The sequence below is a fragment of the Mchenga conophoros genome, linkage group LG17 (genome assembly GCF_057382185.1).
Source record: "Mchenga conophoros isolate Kocher_MC1m ecotype Shallow Benthic linkage group LG17, M_conophoros_male_GT1.1, whole genome shotgun sequence".
Classification (NCBI taxonomy): Eukaryota; Metazoa; Chordata; class Actinopteri; order Cichliformes; family Cichlidae; genus Mchenga; species Mchenga conophoros.
Genome location: NC_140542.1, coordinates 14343381 through 14360357, shown reverse-complemented (window position 1 = coordinate 14360357; position 16977 = coordinate 14343381).

Below are 16977 nucleotides of genomic sequence, written 5' to 3'. Positions count from 1 at the left end.
ATCTCCAAGACATTTTTTTCAAAAATGGATGTTTTCAACTTCACAAATGTTTTCAAGACACTGGGTGTTTTCTATATTGTATAGATACACCTATTCAGAAATCGAAAATGTTTATATTTTTGGGGGTTTTTAACCTTCATTTGATATGGAATCGAATTCTTCTGACTGGAAATTAAAACATGATGCTTTATGATTCATTTCCTTATCAAGAGTCCATGTTGGTCATGCCCTCCAGAATTTGAGACAACACTATTGCCCAGTTCCAAACAGTCTATGTTCACGTAGGCTGCCCTTTATTAAGTCCTGTTTCAAAGCAATTAACTGTAAGTTGAAGTGGATTATAAAAGCCATCCATCACAGAGTCTGCATGTTCCTGCTTTCTAACCAGAGTCAGTGAAGGGGCAGCATCCATTTTCTGTTTGTTTATAGTGAAAGGTTTAATCACTCATAGGTAAAAACAGACCAAAAAAAGGGTACTGAACAGAAGAGTTAAAAAAGGATAACAGCTCAGGGATCAAGAACAATTCTCTAGGTTGACCCAGAGGTGGATATGAGTAGAGGCTGGGAGATGGAGTAAAGACAAAGGACATCAAAGTCTGGAGTACATGTGGCTCCCACCTTACCTGCAACCAAGCCTAAACCTATGGCTCTCATGTCACCTGTGCCCCTGTACAGGCAGCTGGAGTTGGAGTTGTGCATGTGTTGGTGGCTCCTCAGGCTTTGGGTCGAGCTGCACAGGATAAACTGGACTTGCTTGCTGGGTCATCTTGGGCTCAGAATACTCTGGATTAGCAGACGCAAAACACACAGTCTCAGTCTCTACTGAGACTTAGGACTGGCCAGCACAGAATGGAGGAAGCAATTTCAAGGTTAACAATCCAAATATCAGAAAACATAGCTTCAGGGTCAAGAAGTGCAATCACTAGGATAGCAGGTTCTGGGGAGGGCTTGGGGTTGAATGGTAGAACGGGGCTTAGTGTTATCATACTTATCAGAGTGATGGCTGGTGTCATCGTACCCAAGTAGGAAAAAAAAAGGCACTGTCAGATAGTTGACACAGGTGGTGAACAGCGAGACATATTATGGGTCACACAAAGGAACTCCCATTGTGCAGGATGGCTCCAACAAGACTGAGGTACTGGGAGGCTTGAATGGGGTATGGTTGTTGGGCATTCTATAAATGGTGAGGTAAAAGATAGAGGAACAGAAAAAGGCTAGGCAGCGCCTGTATTACCTACGACAACTGAGGAAGTTCAGGGTCTCTCCAAAGATCCTCAGGATTTTCTATACAGGCGCTGTGGAGAGCATCCTCACACAGAACATGACATCGTGGTTTGGGAACAGCTGTGTGAAGGACCAAAAAGCTCTCCAGAGAGTGATCCGTACAGCAGAACGCTGCTGCAGGATTGCTCTCCCCCCGCTTCAGGACACCTACACCAGGAGATGCCGGACTAGAGCAGCGCAGATACTGAAGGACCCGTCCCATCCTGGCAACAAACTGTTCCAACTTCTGCAATCTGGTAGAAGGTTCCGCATCTTCCGGGCAAGGACAGAGAGACTCAAGAGGAGCTTCTATCCCCAAGCCATCCGTGCCCTAAACACACACACCCGCCCTCTCACATCATCTATAATTGACTGAGACAGGACTCTTCCAGACACTCTAAACCCAGGCACAATGTACATTTCAATTCCTTTAATTTTAAATATGTTTATATTGTCTATCCTGTAAAATAGTCAGATGTCTATTCATATTAATGTACAGAATTCACCTGCTTGCTGCTACTACTGCACATTCACCCAATGTATATACTATATATATATAATGTTCTCCCCCCCCCCCCCCCACAATTTTTGCACATGTCGAGGAGCATGTCAGGCTACATTTCACTGTGTGTTATACTTGTATAACTATGCATGTGACAAATGAAGAACCTTGGACCTTGAACCTTGAACCTTAAAAACTGGCTTCTAACTCCCAGACTACATGTCTGGCCAGGAAAGTCCAGACATTGGACTGTTCCGGAAAGTGGAGATGCCTGAACCACCTCAGCTCGTTCTTTTCAAGATGGAGGAGCAGTGGCTCTACTTTGTTCCCCTTCTGAATGGCTGAGCGCTTCAACTGATCTCTAATCCAATATGTCTTTCAGTCTCTTGAATTGCTCTCCCCCTCACTCATGAACAAGACGCTAAGATACTTAAACTACTCCACTTGGTGGGGTAACTCATTCCTGACCCTGAATGGCCACTCCACCCTTTTCCAACTGAGAAACATGGCCTTGGACTTTGATGTGCACATTCTCATCCCAGCTGCTTCAAACTTGGGCACCAAGTTTGAAGCAGCTGTCACACTAGGGTAGTTGTCTTATAACAACTACCCTAGTGTGAGCTTGATGTCATTGTTTGATGAAGCCAACAAAACCATCATCTGCAAAAAGCAGGGATAAGATCCTGGGGGGCACCACTTTTTGCATGTATATTATATACAGTAGGAACAGTGCTCTGCCGACCTTAACTGAGGACATATTTGGCTGGTAGAAGGAATACTTCAAGAAGCATGGCTTGGGTTAAAATAAAGAAACTGCTGCTTTTTTCAGAGCTCAGTTTTCCTGGTTGCCAAGTTAACAATACCCTGAGAGGACTTTCAAAAGCACATTTGGTGCATGACAGAAACGTTCTTCTAGCTGAAATGTATTATTCTAAGCTCTCTTTTACTGAAAGAAAAAAGTGAATTGCATGTCACACTTTACCCTGAATCCGGGGGTGTTATCCTGATACTACTGCATCTGGTATGGAGTGGATGTTCTCCTGGGTTCTTGTTTAAGCATGCTGCTGCTTTATTCATGTATGCACAAATAGCAAATATATGTGAAGATCTTGTTTCTTTGATCAAGTGCATTCTGAAAAAAAGAAGCCTGATAACCTTTATTTTAAGACAACTTCTGAAAGAAAATGTGAAAGATATAGAGCTAGTTTTACTTTTGCACAAAAAAACACCCCCAAAAATGTTTGTCTGATGCACTCAACTACAGTGGCTTCTCTGGAAGGTTCTGTCTCCTTTCTTGAGCACAGACACACAAACAGTGTGTCTGTTTGTGTGTGACAGTGAAATATTGTGCATGCGTTGTGCTGTAAATCCCCTCTGTTTGTCTGGTTTCCCCCTCATTAGTGAGAGAGAGTTAACGTTAGCACAAGTGTCCTGCGCTGGACCGTGAGATTAGTAATTAACGCAGAGTCTAACGAAGGGAGAAAAAACAACACCTCGACAAAGTCCAACCATCAAGTAACCAGACTTGCTGATGGAGACAAACTTGTCCACTGACACTCCCAAACTGTGTTTGTAGTGTGCAGCCACACGAGAGAGGCTTGATCTGTGTTTATGTGTGTGTTTTGAGGATTTAAAGCCAGGTTTTTGGAAGAAAAAGAAAACAGGCGCAAAGAAGAAATACAGAGGTCAGAAATAAAAATCCCTCAATCTCTCCTTCTGTGGTCTTCCACTTCCATCTCCCAGTTTCATTTTTAATTTTCAAAATCAACCACAATATCAGCTTTTCAGTCAACCACATTCTTGGATCTCTCAATCCCACAGAACCACTCCCCCCTCGACCAATTGGCCTCCCCCAGCCCTTCACTGTCTGGCTTACAGAAATCCCAGAAATCCAAGCGGATGGAAGCTCCCTCTGGTTAATGATGTCACAGGCTGATCCATTCCTGTGTCCGCTATGCTCCCACTCAAATCCCCCACAATTCCCATATGTGCTCCATGATAAGTCCCATCATGCCTTTCAGCTGACCCTCCTCAGCCCCCATATTCATTTTTCGCCTGTCTCCTCCTGAGTCCGGATTTGGGTGGACTTGGGTGGGTTTCGGAGGGTTAATAGGAAGCTAAGTGGTAGGAAATGAAGACAGGAGGAGAAGACATTTAGCTCACCTCCAAAAACAAGAAGTGTTGAATAGAAGAGTGAGAAGAAACAAGGGTTGCTCTCCAATCTGCTCAGAGCAGAAAAATCTTTTTATTAGCCCAGTAAAGAAGTAAGGAGAGTGAGAGAGACTGGAAAGTTTTAAGTGATTCTTTCAAATGTCAGACTGTGGTAATATTTTGTAAAAGGGCCAAACACAACCTTGCAGCTACCGCTACACACTCTATTACTGTAAGTCATTCAGTCTAGCACAAATATTATACTGGATATCCAGTTAAATTGCTAAAGGATATGTTTATGTTTTCATCTACTTGTATTAAGATAAGAGATAAGATAAGATAAGATAGAACTTTATTAATCCCTCGGGTGGGTTCCTCTGGGAAATTCGACTTCCAAAAAAAAGCACAGCAACGACCGAAGTTACAGTTACAGAATTGTTATATATATATATATATATACACACACACACACACACACACACACACACACACACACACACACACACACACACACACACATATAAATACAGAGACAAATATAAATAAAATATACAAAGGGGATAAATAGAATAAATAGGAATAAAAAATAAAAATACAAGTGAATTGCACATTTCAAGTATTGAGTCTATTGCACTGTTGACTATTTACAAAAAGTATTGCACAAGGTATTGTACGGTGAGGTGAAGAGGCACTACAGCTTAGTTGTTCCCCCCTCCTTTGTCCTCCTGTTTCCTGTTTCCCCTCCCTCTCCCCTCCAGAGAGGAGTTAAACAGTTTGATGGCGTGTGGGACAAAGGAGTTTTTAAGTCTGTTAGTTCTTGTCTTGGGGAGAAGCAACCTGTCACTGAACAGACTCTTCTGATTGTTTATGGCCGTGTGCAGAGGATGCCCAGCATTGTTCATAATGTCCAGCAGTTTCTTTAATGTCCTTTTCTCTGCCACTGTCACCAGAGTGTCCAGCTTCATGCCGACCACAGAGCTAGCCCTCCTGATCAGTTTCTCCAGCCTGGATGAGTCCCTCTTTGCTGTGCTGCTCCCCCAGCACACCACAGCATAGAAAAGTACTCCAGCAACCACCGACTGGTAAAACATCCTCAGGAGCTTCCTGCAGATGTTAAAAGACCTCAGCCTCCTGAGGAAGTACAGTCGGCTTTGGGCTTTTTTTATACAGGTGCTCTGTGTTGCATGACCAGTCCAGTTTATTGTCCACCCACAGCCCGAGGTACTTGTACTTGTTGACCACCTCCACCTCCTCCCCCTCTATCTGAACCGGCAGTGGACCTTCTCTGACCTTCTCTGGACCTCCCGAAGTCCACAACCAGTTCCTTAGTCTTTGAGGTGTTGAGTTGCAGGTGGTTTGTGTGACTCCATGCGACAAAGTTCCTCACCAGACTTCTGTACTCCTCTTCCTGATCATCCCAGATACACCCCATGATGGCCGTGTCATCTGCAAACTTCTGAATATGGCATAATTCAGAGTTGTAGCAGAAGTCAGAGGTGTACAGGGTGAAGAGAAGAGGGGACAGCACAGTTCCCTGTGGTGCTCCTGTGCTGCTGACCACAGTGTCAGACGTGATGTCCTTCAGCCTGACGTACTGTGGTCTGTCGGTGAGGTAGTCGGAGATCCAAGCCACCAGGCAGGGGTCCACCTCCATCCTGTTCAGTTTTTCCTGAAGCATACAGGGCCGGATGGTATTAAAGGCACTGGAAAAGTCAAGAAACAGTATCCTGACCGTGCCTTTTCCCCCATCCAGGTGTGAGTGGGCTCTGTGTAGGAGGTACAGGATGGCATCCTCCACTCCGACACCCGCCTTGTATGCAAACTGTAGTGGGTCCTGGGCATGTTGTACCTGTGGTCGGAGGAAGTTGAGGAAGAGCCGCTCTAGAGTCTTCATAAGATGTGACGTCAGTGCCACCGGTCGGAAGTCATTCAGCTCATTGGGCCGGTTCTTTTTGGGGACCGGGACGATGCAGGATGTCTTCCATAGGGCGGGCACTCTCCCCAGTCGCAGACTATTATGAGAGTGGAAGAAAAAGACGTTGTGTAGTGTACTCCAAACAAGAGAAAACATGCTGAAGTGTTTTTTTCCCCTCATGCTGAGGTATGTCAAGTCTTCGTATTATTCCACTCAGTTTTTTTCATCACTGGAGGCTTTATTGGACATTAGATGGGAGAGCCACTTGAAGAATCCTAAATACAAGTCTGTAGGAAAATTCTGTAATTCCCAAGATAGCTTTTGGCTAATACATGACCTGACTCCTCCTGCAAAAATTTTGGAAACACGATGATCCCAATGTTAGGTAGAGTAGAAGAGTGCTATATAAGAACCAGTCCATTTACCATGACCTGAGCATCCATTCTATCTAACATTCACACAGATTCATAGGCCAATGGGCAAAGTTAGTATCTTATCCAAGGGTATTTTGCATGAGACTGGGAGCAGCTAGGGAATGATCAAATTGCCAAGTAGAAAATGACCTGATCTACTCCCCGAGCTGCAGCCCAGGCAGTGTGACAGCCACAAGTCAAGAAATCCCAAAGCAAGAAAGATATCATAGATGATAAAACACACTACACACTAGATAAAGGGCAAGAGCAACTAGAGGAGTGTTATAGAGTTTTTTAAAAAGTGTCACAGAAAATTGGCCGATGAAAAAAAATAAAAATAAAATAAAATCAATTGTAGAAAATAAAATGAAAAAATAAAAGAAACAATATATGTAACAAATTTCGAAACCAGGACATTCAAAGGTAATAGATTAATTTCCACCACAAGCTGATCAGCTAACCTTAAGAGTACAAGCTTTACAACCTAAGCTGCTATTACCCTTACCTCTTTTGTCCCATCATCCTTAATGGCAATACTTTCAAAAGGCCTATCTGGGAACCAGTCACGGCAGATGGCTGCCCCTCCCTTAGCTTGGTTCTGTTGGAGGTTTCCTCCTGTTAAAAGGGAGGTTTTCCTTCCCACTTACCTACTTAGTGCTTGCTCATAGGGGGTTGATTACTGGGGTTTGTCTGTATTATTGTAGGTTCTTTATCTTACAAGATTAAGCACTTTGAAGCAACTGTTGTTGTGATTTGGTGCTTTATAAATAAAACTGAATTGAATTTAACTGAACACCAAACCAATCATTTTGGATTCAGACTTCCTGTTTTACTTTGACAGTCTGTGGCTGTATCCAAATTCAGGGTCTGCAGCCTTACCGGTGTTTGCGTACGCAGCCTCAAGGGCCATGTACTCAAAGACCGCTAAGGCCGGAAGTGAGAGGCTTGTGAAATGGGACGGTCTAGCCATCTGCCCAGGTTGCCTAGCAACCATGATACTAACAGCTGGAAACGTTTCATACAGCTTTGTTTGACAGAAATGAAGGAGAACATATTTTGTTCATTTGTTTCTACATGAGCTTTGTGTGATTAGTTGAGTATCTGAGGCTGAGACCGCAGGACTGTAAAACATGATTGTTGGGCTTCATTTCTGTACTGAACGGTCATTTAAGATTAGCTAGTAAATAACAATTTGCTAATGTTGTTCATGAGACTAAAGTCATCTCACTTTGGTAATGTAAATACAATATGGCCAATATTATAGTTATTATATTAATCATTATTAGTTATTACAGCTGTGAGTTTGAACTCCGTGTCAAATACTGAGCTTCAGTAAAGATACAAGTTGCATTTATTTATATGTCCTACCACCTTATACCACCTACCACCAGCCCTACCTGGGGCGACTGTGGCTCAGGGGGTTGGGAATCGCATCTGTAACTGGAAGGTCGCCGGTTTGATCCCTGGGCTCTCTGTCCTGGTCGTTGTGTCCTTGGGCAAGACACTTTACCCTACCGCCTACTGGTGTTGGCCAGAGGGGCCGATGGCGCGATATGGCAGCCTCGCTTCTGTCAGTCTGCCCCAGGGCAGCTGTGGCTACAACTGTAGCTTGCCTCCACCAGTGTGTGAATGTGAGAGCGAATGAATAGTGGTGTTGTAAAGCGCTTTGGGTGCCTTGAAAAGCGCTATATAAAATCCAATCCATTATTATTAAATCTTCACTTAAAGACAAGTATCTTTGACAGTGTATCTATAGATGTATTATATATAAGAGACAAATATTGTTCTTTTAATATGTTGGCATTACTAAATTTGGCTCAATGCTTACATATATGGCAGTACGGTGGCACAGTGGTTAGCACTGTTGCCGCACAGCAAGAAGGTCCTGAGTTCAATTCCACCATCAGGCCGGGGTCTTTCTGTGTGGAGTTTGCATGTTCTCCCCGTGTTTGCGTGGGTTCCCTCCGGGTACTCCGGCTTCCTCCCACCGTCCAAAGACTTGCAGCTTGTGGGGATAGGTTAATTGGATAATCCAAATTGCCACTAGGAGTGAATGTGAGTGTGAATGGTTGTCTGTCCCTATGTGTTAGCCCTGCGACAGACTGGCGACCTGTCCAGGGGTTACCCCGCCTTTCGCCCTATGACAGCTGGGATAGGCTCCAGCGCCCCCCGTGACCCTGAAAAGGATAAGCGGAAGCGAATGGAATGGCTTACATATATGTGGAAAAAACAAATGTATGAGCTGTGATAACTATTTCTGATAGAATGAAGAGTAGACTGATACATTAAATATTCCTTTATTGGGTGAGAAAATCACACCATGTCATAACTGCTTTAAGTCATACAGAATAGATATCAGAGCCTTAACCCTCTCAAGGCAGGCGTTGCCGATTTGCAACAGTTAAAAACTAACAACCTGATTACCCCACAAACATATTTTATGAGTTGTTTTACTCAGAAGTACCACTGCAGGACTTAGTTGTGCATTAGCAACAAAAAGTTTTAATTTTTTAATTTTAATTTAAAGAGCCTGAGAGGGTTAAACAGGCTGACTTCTGCTAAATGGGTCAAACTGGGCAGAAAGTAAACAAACAGTGCTAACAGTGTTATTACGAGTGCTAAACAAGAAGAGTGAACCGTCAGCTCGTTCAAACACACGTTAAAGTGACACCACCGAACAGAGGCAGCAATATAACATAGCTAACATTAACAGTGCAGTGAATCCTGCTTGTGTTGTGATATTCAGGACTGCAAACCGAGCAGCATCACTGACTTTCAGCTTGTTGTGTTTGTGGATATATGACTGACTTTAATTATCCATAAAATCATCACATTCTCTGTAAGATTAAAGTCAACTATTGAACGGCGTAACACCGCCACATCCTTAAAATTCAGGGACTGAAGGATGCATTTGTGGGCCGCATTTCAAGCAGCCTTCGAATTGGGACAGCCTTCGTCACGTCCCTGTGACGTAATCGGCCTAAAAATGCGACCTTTAAGGCTGCAGACCCTGAATTGGGATACAGCCATTGCATTCTGATTTGCTTCCTTTGTCCTGTTGGGTTTAATTACTCCCAGCTGTGCTCTCCTCCTGTGTCTCATTCCCTCGTTATTCTTCTATATTCTTCTGTGTTTTTCTTTGCTCTTTGTTGCGTCATACCCTCATTATGCTGTGTGTTTCCCTCCGTCTTTCCAGCAACAGCCAAATTTAGAGTTTCTTTGTTTTCTAGTTGAAGTTTCTTGTTTCCTGTTTCTAGTTTAGTTTTGTATTTAATGTTATTTTTCTCTAGCAATAAAAGCTGCCGTTTTGAGTATATTCCTCTGTCTAGAGAAATGCGATTGGGTCCTTCATTCTGCCTCCCACACAGTGAAACATGACAGAACTGCTGTGATATATCTCCAAACTCGTTTGACAGAATTCCTCCATGCTATGTTACATCTTCCACTAGCAACCATTGCTCTGCACATAACATAATAAACATAGAACAACATAGGAATGGAATAGATCTTTCCCAGATCAATCCAGTGTTGCTATTACCTCAATCAGCTTTTCCAATCAGAGCTTTGATATCCAAACTAAACAATGGATTGGGGGACAGCTAAATAGAACCTCATATGATGCTCTGGTGCTCTTTAGATTTTACAGGTAGTGTGAGTGTCTGGAAAATAAGTAGACTTAAGTTAGTATTAAAATGACTTCCTGTTTAGTGCTCATGCTATTTGTATGTCTGGTATTGAGGTCTAAAACAGCATGCTACTAATGTGTGTTTGTGTGCAGACAAGCCAAAGAGCCACCCAGGAACATTTTCAGCCTCTACCTGCAATGTTGTTGGAGGAATAAAAGGGAGAAAGTGGCAGAGGGGTTTGTCTGTGAATTATTGATAATAAGTAGATTTCAATAGGCTGAACATGTCCCTTCTGATGAGCCACTTGTCAATCAGCCCAGAGCTCCCTGTCATTGGGTGCTGATGCACCCTACATGGAGGGGATGGATGAAAAAAACACAAAAAAGAGGGGATGGAGAGATATGGAAGTGAGAAGGCTGGTAGAAATGAGTCTGCTTTCCTCCCTCCCCATCATCTCCTCACACCTGGAAAGACTTGTGTAACTTTTCCTTACAGCTCGAGGATGTCAAACCCAAAACGTGTGTGGAGTGGAACACTGTGAACCCGTGACGAGGAGCTGTATTAGAAGAGGAAAGTGGCTAAAAAGCTCTGAGGAAGTTGCTGACTGAGGCACTTGTGTGGATCAACTCTCTCAGGTGGCTGCCAGCTTTGGTATGTTCCTTCCAGGCCTTCTCGATTCTGTAAACTGTGTGTGTTCATGTGTGTGTGCTTCTGTGTGCATTTGTGTGTGGATGGAGAGGCGAGCTTGATAATGGCAGGAGCGACTGGCCGCCTCTCAGACCAAATGGGCCTCAGCTGTCAGCTGTGGGAGAGCTAAACTGAGTTTAGGGGAGATTAACACAGAATGACATCCTGTTTGCTTCAGTCTAATCCTAATCTAATCTGACGGGGCTGCATTTGGGGAAATGTTGTGCTCTCACTTGGCCTCCCTGAAAAGCTTGTTTTACATTCTTTCATTGTGTCACGCAGCACATGGAAGTTATTATGTAGATGCTGATGGGTGGAGCAACATCCAGCTCAAGGTGAAGAATCAACAAGTCAGTGTATTGACATAAAGGACAGATATGATGAAAAGATAGAAATTGTAAACTGGTGAATAAATGGATATACTATGGCACTTAACATGTAAATTTACACTTAACTGAACTTGAATAAATAATAATTTCACTCTTAACCAACACTGACATGATAATACAGTGTTTACTAATCATTATTAACATTTTAGGTTACTTTGTCATTAGTTTGAATAATATATAATTTGTTGAAAATATCCTTGTTAACAATTTTATTAAATAGTTATTGAACATAAATACTGGCTTTATAGACTGACTGATGATGGATGTCCTCTGGCATCAGTGGCCTGATGCACTGGGAGTGATAGAAAACTTTTTAGACATCTAAATTTTGGGTTAAGTGGTTGGAGGGGTGATAGTCATATAAGTATTATCAGCTAAGAGGCAATGGTTCACATTCTGTTGGGATGGTATGTTGCAGTTTGGCTTTTTTCACATATTATTTTATTTTGTTTTTCATTCACAGTTTATTGATTAAGTTTAGACACCAAAAATTAATTAAGTAAATAAGACATTTACATACACTAATGCACCAGAAGGAACCCAGGACCCACAGCACCACCTTAGGGTCTGACAATTTCATCCTGATATCTAATGGCAGTCAGGGTGCCATTGCCTGTGTGTCCCTCCCTGGATATATCGATTGGCACCAGTTATGAATCTGCCAATTCTGATATTATATGTTCATTACCAATCTGGGTCCACATTGCTGGACAGTGAGTCCAGGGCTCGCTAGGGCTCGTCAGAGCTCCCAGGCCACCCTCGTGAAGACTGTTTCTATTTGTTTGATCAGAGACATTTTGATTAGTGACCTACAGGAGGTCATTTTTGTAAGGGTTCTGGGTGGCTGCTCTGGATGTGGCACTCACCTTCTCCACCAGGGCGGCGTCTTTTGTGTTCCGGCAGTGCTCATCCTGTTCCTCCTAGCACAAAGGAGCAGATACTAGAGATGGACCGATCCGATATTACGTATCGGTATCGGTCCGATACTGACCTAAATTACTGGATCGGATATCGGAGAAAAATAAAAAATGTAATCCGATCCATTAAATATCACGAAAGCACCTCACAAAACTTGCAACACGCCGTAACTCACCTCAGAACGTTAGCACGTCGGAGCAGTATGCATCACGTGATAGAGCGGCTGTGGCATGCGGGACCTGTCGGTGGTCTGGATAGCATTTGGAGCTTCGCTAGCAACCCGGCATTTCATCTCCGACAAAGTTATCCCGAGAGAAGTAAAGCAAGTGTGTAAGTCCATCTCTGAATGTTTGTAAAGCATTCCTGCGTTAAGCTTAACAAGCGACTGCCTCTCCTGCTGCTACTTCAATCATGAAACTGCTTAACGATCAGCTGATCGGCTTTTCTGTTGCGAGTCCGTCTCTCTGGTTTGTTTTTGGCCCACTTTGCACCAGAAAGAGGAAACCAGCGGCTGAACAACAGCAGCACGTTTAAGCTTGATCAGCTGTTGTTAGAATTTATTTATTATTACTTTCTACTCCAGGATCTTTTTCTACGTAGCTGACGGCTGGTAACTGTGCAGGGGCGGATCTAGCAAAGTTTAGCCAGGGGGCCGATAGGGCATTAACAGGGAAAAGGGGGCACAAAGACATACTTTTCTTTCTTATTCTCATTTAAAATGTCGAGCTTTTAATAAATAATTATCCGAATCTTACACCCAAAGTTTTAATTTGATGTAAAATGAATAGAAGTCAATTACTGTATATAGTGACTATTAAGTCTAATATATATACCCTAGTAAGCTATAGTACTTTTTACTTTGGGAAGGTACCATCTGTGCAGTCTGCAATTTTGTTGAAGAAAGATGTTGAATCTATTTAATATTTCTTGAAAAATAATTGATTTCTGTGCATTTTTTTTCACACTGCATCAAATTAAGGTTGATTACGTTGATTAAGCATCATGAGGTGGAGCGTGAGGGGTGGTTCCCTATTTTTTATTTATTTATTTTTGTTGTTGCTGGGAGTTGGAACCCTATTAGTTAGGTTGCTTAATATTTACGCTACGTACTCTTTAAAATACCAGAATAGGGAGGATGGTGTAGGTTTAAGTTTATTAGATTGATCAGTATTGCTGAACTATGAAATATTTTTTTTGGATACAGGTATAACAGAATAGCTTTAGTGTAGTTGTTGTTTTAAACTTGAGTATGAACTTATACAAAATGCAGCAAGATATTTAAAAAACAGTTTTGTTGATTAAAAAACACTATCGGATTCATATCGGTATCGGCAGATATCCAAATTTATGATATCGGTATCGGTATCGGACATAAAAAAGTGGTATCGTGCCATCTCTAGCAGATACCAGTTCTGCCTTCTTCCTGTGTCTTTGTGTGGGTGTGCCTATGTCTTTATACATATCTATATATTAATTAATTTTTCTATATTTTAATATCAGTGTTGGTAACAAGTTTAGACCCCACTAAATGGAAACATCAGAAAATGTAAAATCTGATTTGACTTGGTATCAAGAAAACTACAAAATATGAAGCAGTAAAAAGACATAAAAACCATTATAATAACACATGTATTCTAGCCATTCAACATGCATCAACTTAAGTGCCCTTCTACTGGCTCCTACCTATGCCACTCTCTGTACCACCCACATACTGGACGTGTATCTGATATAAATTTTTCACCATGATGATCTCTGTAAGTGGCAGACCTGTAAAGCTTCTCCCTGCTGTCTATGCTGCAAGCTCATACACACATGTGAAACACTGTTAACAGTTACCCAGGGAGTAAGGAGGAGGTGGAGGGGTGTGTGTGTGTGTGTGTGTGTGTGTGTGTGTGTGTGTGTGTGTGTGTGTGTGTGTGTGTGTGTGTGTGTACATGTCTTTTCAGATCCCTTCCTCTGAGCATGAATAAGTGAATGAATACATTTACTTTTTTTCTTAACCTTTCAAAGAAAACAGTCAGACTGGTACCACTATGTGATTTGTATCCTTCTATATTCTTCTGAAGTGACGAACAAATGTGCTCATGTGCTTCTTTTTGGTCTGCAGTCATATCCTTTCAGGTGAGTGGAGCTGAGCTGGACCTCTGTATGTCCTTGACAGTCCTGTTGAAAAATTTAACTCCCTCTCCCTATCTAACCCTTCCCCTTCCTCTACCTCCTTCCTCCCCTCCTTATGCTTTTACTTCTCCTGTCATCCCACATGAGCACTGATAGGTCAGAGGTCAAGCTGCTGCTGGGATTTCTAGCTTGTTTTCTCATCTGAAGTTCAGCAGTGAAACATGAAACAAAACAACATTTTGTCCACATGTATTTGTGTAGGGATCCTTTAGGTTTTATGTTCCCTGTGCCAAAAAGCTCGATGATGTTGACTTCATTGTGTACAGTTAAGGGAGTCCTCATGCCATGATTTTAAAGGGAAACTAAATATTTAAATGGTATAGCTGAATATTATAGCAAATATTACACAAATTTGTCCCACTTAACTTATAGCTAGTTTTAGCTACAGCTTGGCAGGGCTTGTCTTGTACAACCAGGATATTTTTTAGATCTCTTAAGCAGTACCTTCAATACTCTCACTTCTTCAGTTTGTTTAGAAATTAAACTAAAACTTAGGTTACGTTTCATTTTCATGCTACCTTTTGAACTAAAGTCACTCATATACATTGCGACTTTACAATTCCATCCATCATTTCATTCTGTTCCAACTATCCTTAACATAGTTCGCTCACACTGGCTTGTCATTGACATCCAGAACTGAATTTAAAATCCTGCTCCTCACACACAAGGTCTTGATTTACCAGGTCCCAAATTATCTTAGTGACCCCATACCACCAGATCACCCAACAGATCACTTCTCTCTCAGAGGGCATAAATAATTATAATTCTGCTCCATGCTGGACATCATATGTGTATGTAACCATAGCTATACTTTTTTATGTCTCTGTCTCTCTTCCACAGCGTGGCTTTGTGCTGTCTTCCTCTCCTCTCCCCCAACCGATCATGGCAGATGGCTGCCCTTCCCTGAGCCTGGTTCTGCTGAATATTTCTTCCTGTTTAAAGGGAAGTTTTCCTTCCCACTGTCACCAAAGTGCTTGTTCATCGGGATTTATATGATTGTTGGGACTTTCTCTGTTTTTTTTTTTATTATTATTTTAAGGTCTTTACCTTACAATATAAAGTGCCTTGAGGCAACGGTTGTTGTGATTTGGTGCTATACAAATAAAATTGAACAGGGTCATGAAGCCTACCCCAGCTACCACAGGGCAAGAGGCAGGGTACATCCTAGGTTGCCAGTCCGTCACAGGGTTAACAAACAGACAGAGACAACCTCTGGGAATTTTCAAATCATCAATTAAACTAACCACTCTAATCGGAGTACCCTGAGAAAACCCATGCAAACATGCGGAAAACACGCAAGCTCCACACAGAAAGGTCGTGGGCAGATGGTGGTGTCAAACTCAGCCCCTTCTTGTTGTGAGGCAACAGAGCTAACCTCCAAAACCACCAGTTTTACAATTATTCTGTGATAAAATATCTTTATGAGTGAATGAAAAGTTGATATAAGGGGGGAGGGGCTTTAATATCACCTTACTCCTAACTTTAAACACAGTCTCTAGCAACTGGTTTTTAAATTATTATAATTATGGAGCTTTCTAAATTATTTAATGGTAAGAGCCTCAAAACAGCTGCTGTAGGAAAAAAAAACTTTCTTCTGAGGTAACCACCATGCCTCAAAGCAAAATTGTTAACCTTTTTATAGGGGATGTTCTTACACCAATTTTATGGAAGCTTGGTGTCAGATATTTCACCCCTTTACTCTCATCTGCATGTGCAAGTTGAAATTGACTGTATGCTGTAGATATGCATGACCTTAATTAAGCTCAGAATACCTGAGATGTTATATTGTCTCTGAAGCAATAAGCAGAGCTTCTCACGGCTCCTACATTGTGTGAGAGGAGGACCATGTGTGGTCATATACTGAATGGTAAAAACAGACAGTGGGTCAATATTAGTCAATGCGCTTTGTTATAAATATCAAACCAACATTATCCATCACTTTATCACCTCTTTGTTTTCGGTTCTTATCATCACATTGTCCACAGAAACACAATCTTCATCTAAACGCATTGTTTTGTTCTTTATCCTCAAACAAAAGCTCAAAGCTGGAGGCTGAGGCCTGATTGTGGACTTCAGCCTTTCTCACATGAGATCTTTTTCTCTTCTCCTCTCAAATCTGTATCTCGAGCAGCCTCTCTCTAAGCCGAGGAGAGTGGTTTTCTTGATCCTGCAGAAGCTGTTTGAACAATTTCAGTCCCTCTGCCCATTTGAGTGATGGCCGGCTCTGTTGGCCGGCCGTGGCCTGAATCCCCCGGCTTTAGGCCTCTGCAGCCAGCTCTCATCCAGGCCTGATCCTACTGAGGAACAGAGAAGAGCTGCAGTGCAGTTAGGACAGATTTGACAGTCCTTCCTCATCCCAGGGATGTCAAAAGCGCTTTCACAGAGGGTGAACGAAATGCCCCCACCCGCTACAGTCTTGTAACAAACCAGTTTGTGTATGCCAATGTGTGTTTGTCTGTAGCTTCATTCATCCATTTCACAATGGAGATCTTCAGTTCTGTGTATTTGTTATGGCAAAATACTGAAAATCCTGAAGTGTTGTTTGAACTGAGTTAATCCAAAGACTGAAAAGAATTACCGGTTAGGGCGCTGACAGCCATTTATTAGCCCTACAGTTAGAAGAAAAAGTTTGTGAGATCACTCTCTCTCTATCTATCTTTCTGTCTGTCTGTCTGTCTGTCTGTCTACTCAAGATACAATATAATAAGATGTAACCTGATTTACAAGATAAAAGTTATACTGAGCACTAAAAAATTTTTCAGATGTGCTCTTCAGGTAGTAAAAGGTGTTTAGAATGACTGTTTTAAATGATTTCTTAATTGTATTAGTTTAACTTTTATATACTAGTTAGCACCATGTAAGCCTTGAATAACACAAGTAACATTTCTTTATTTTAAGCACTTTTGAAATCAATAGATACATTAAAACGGGTTAA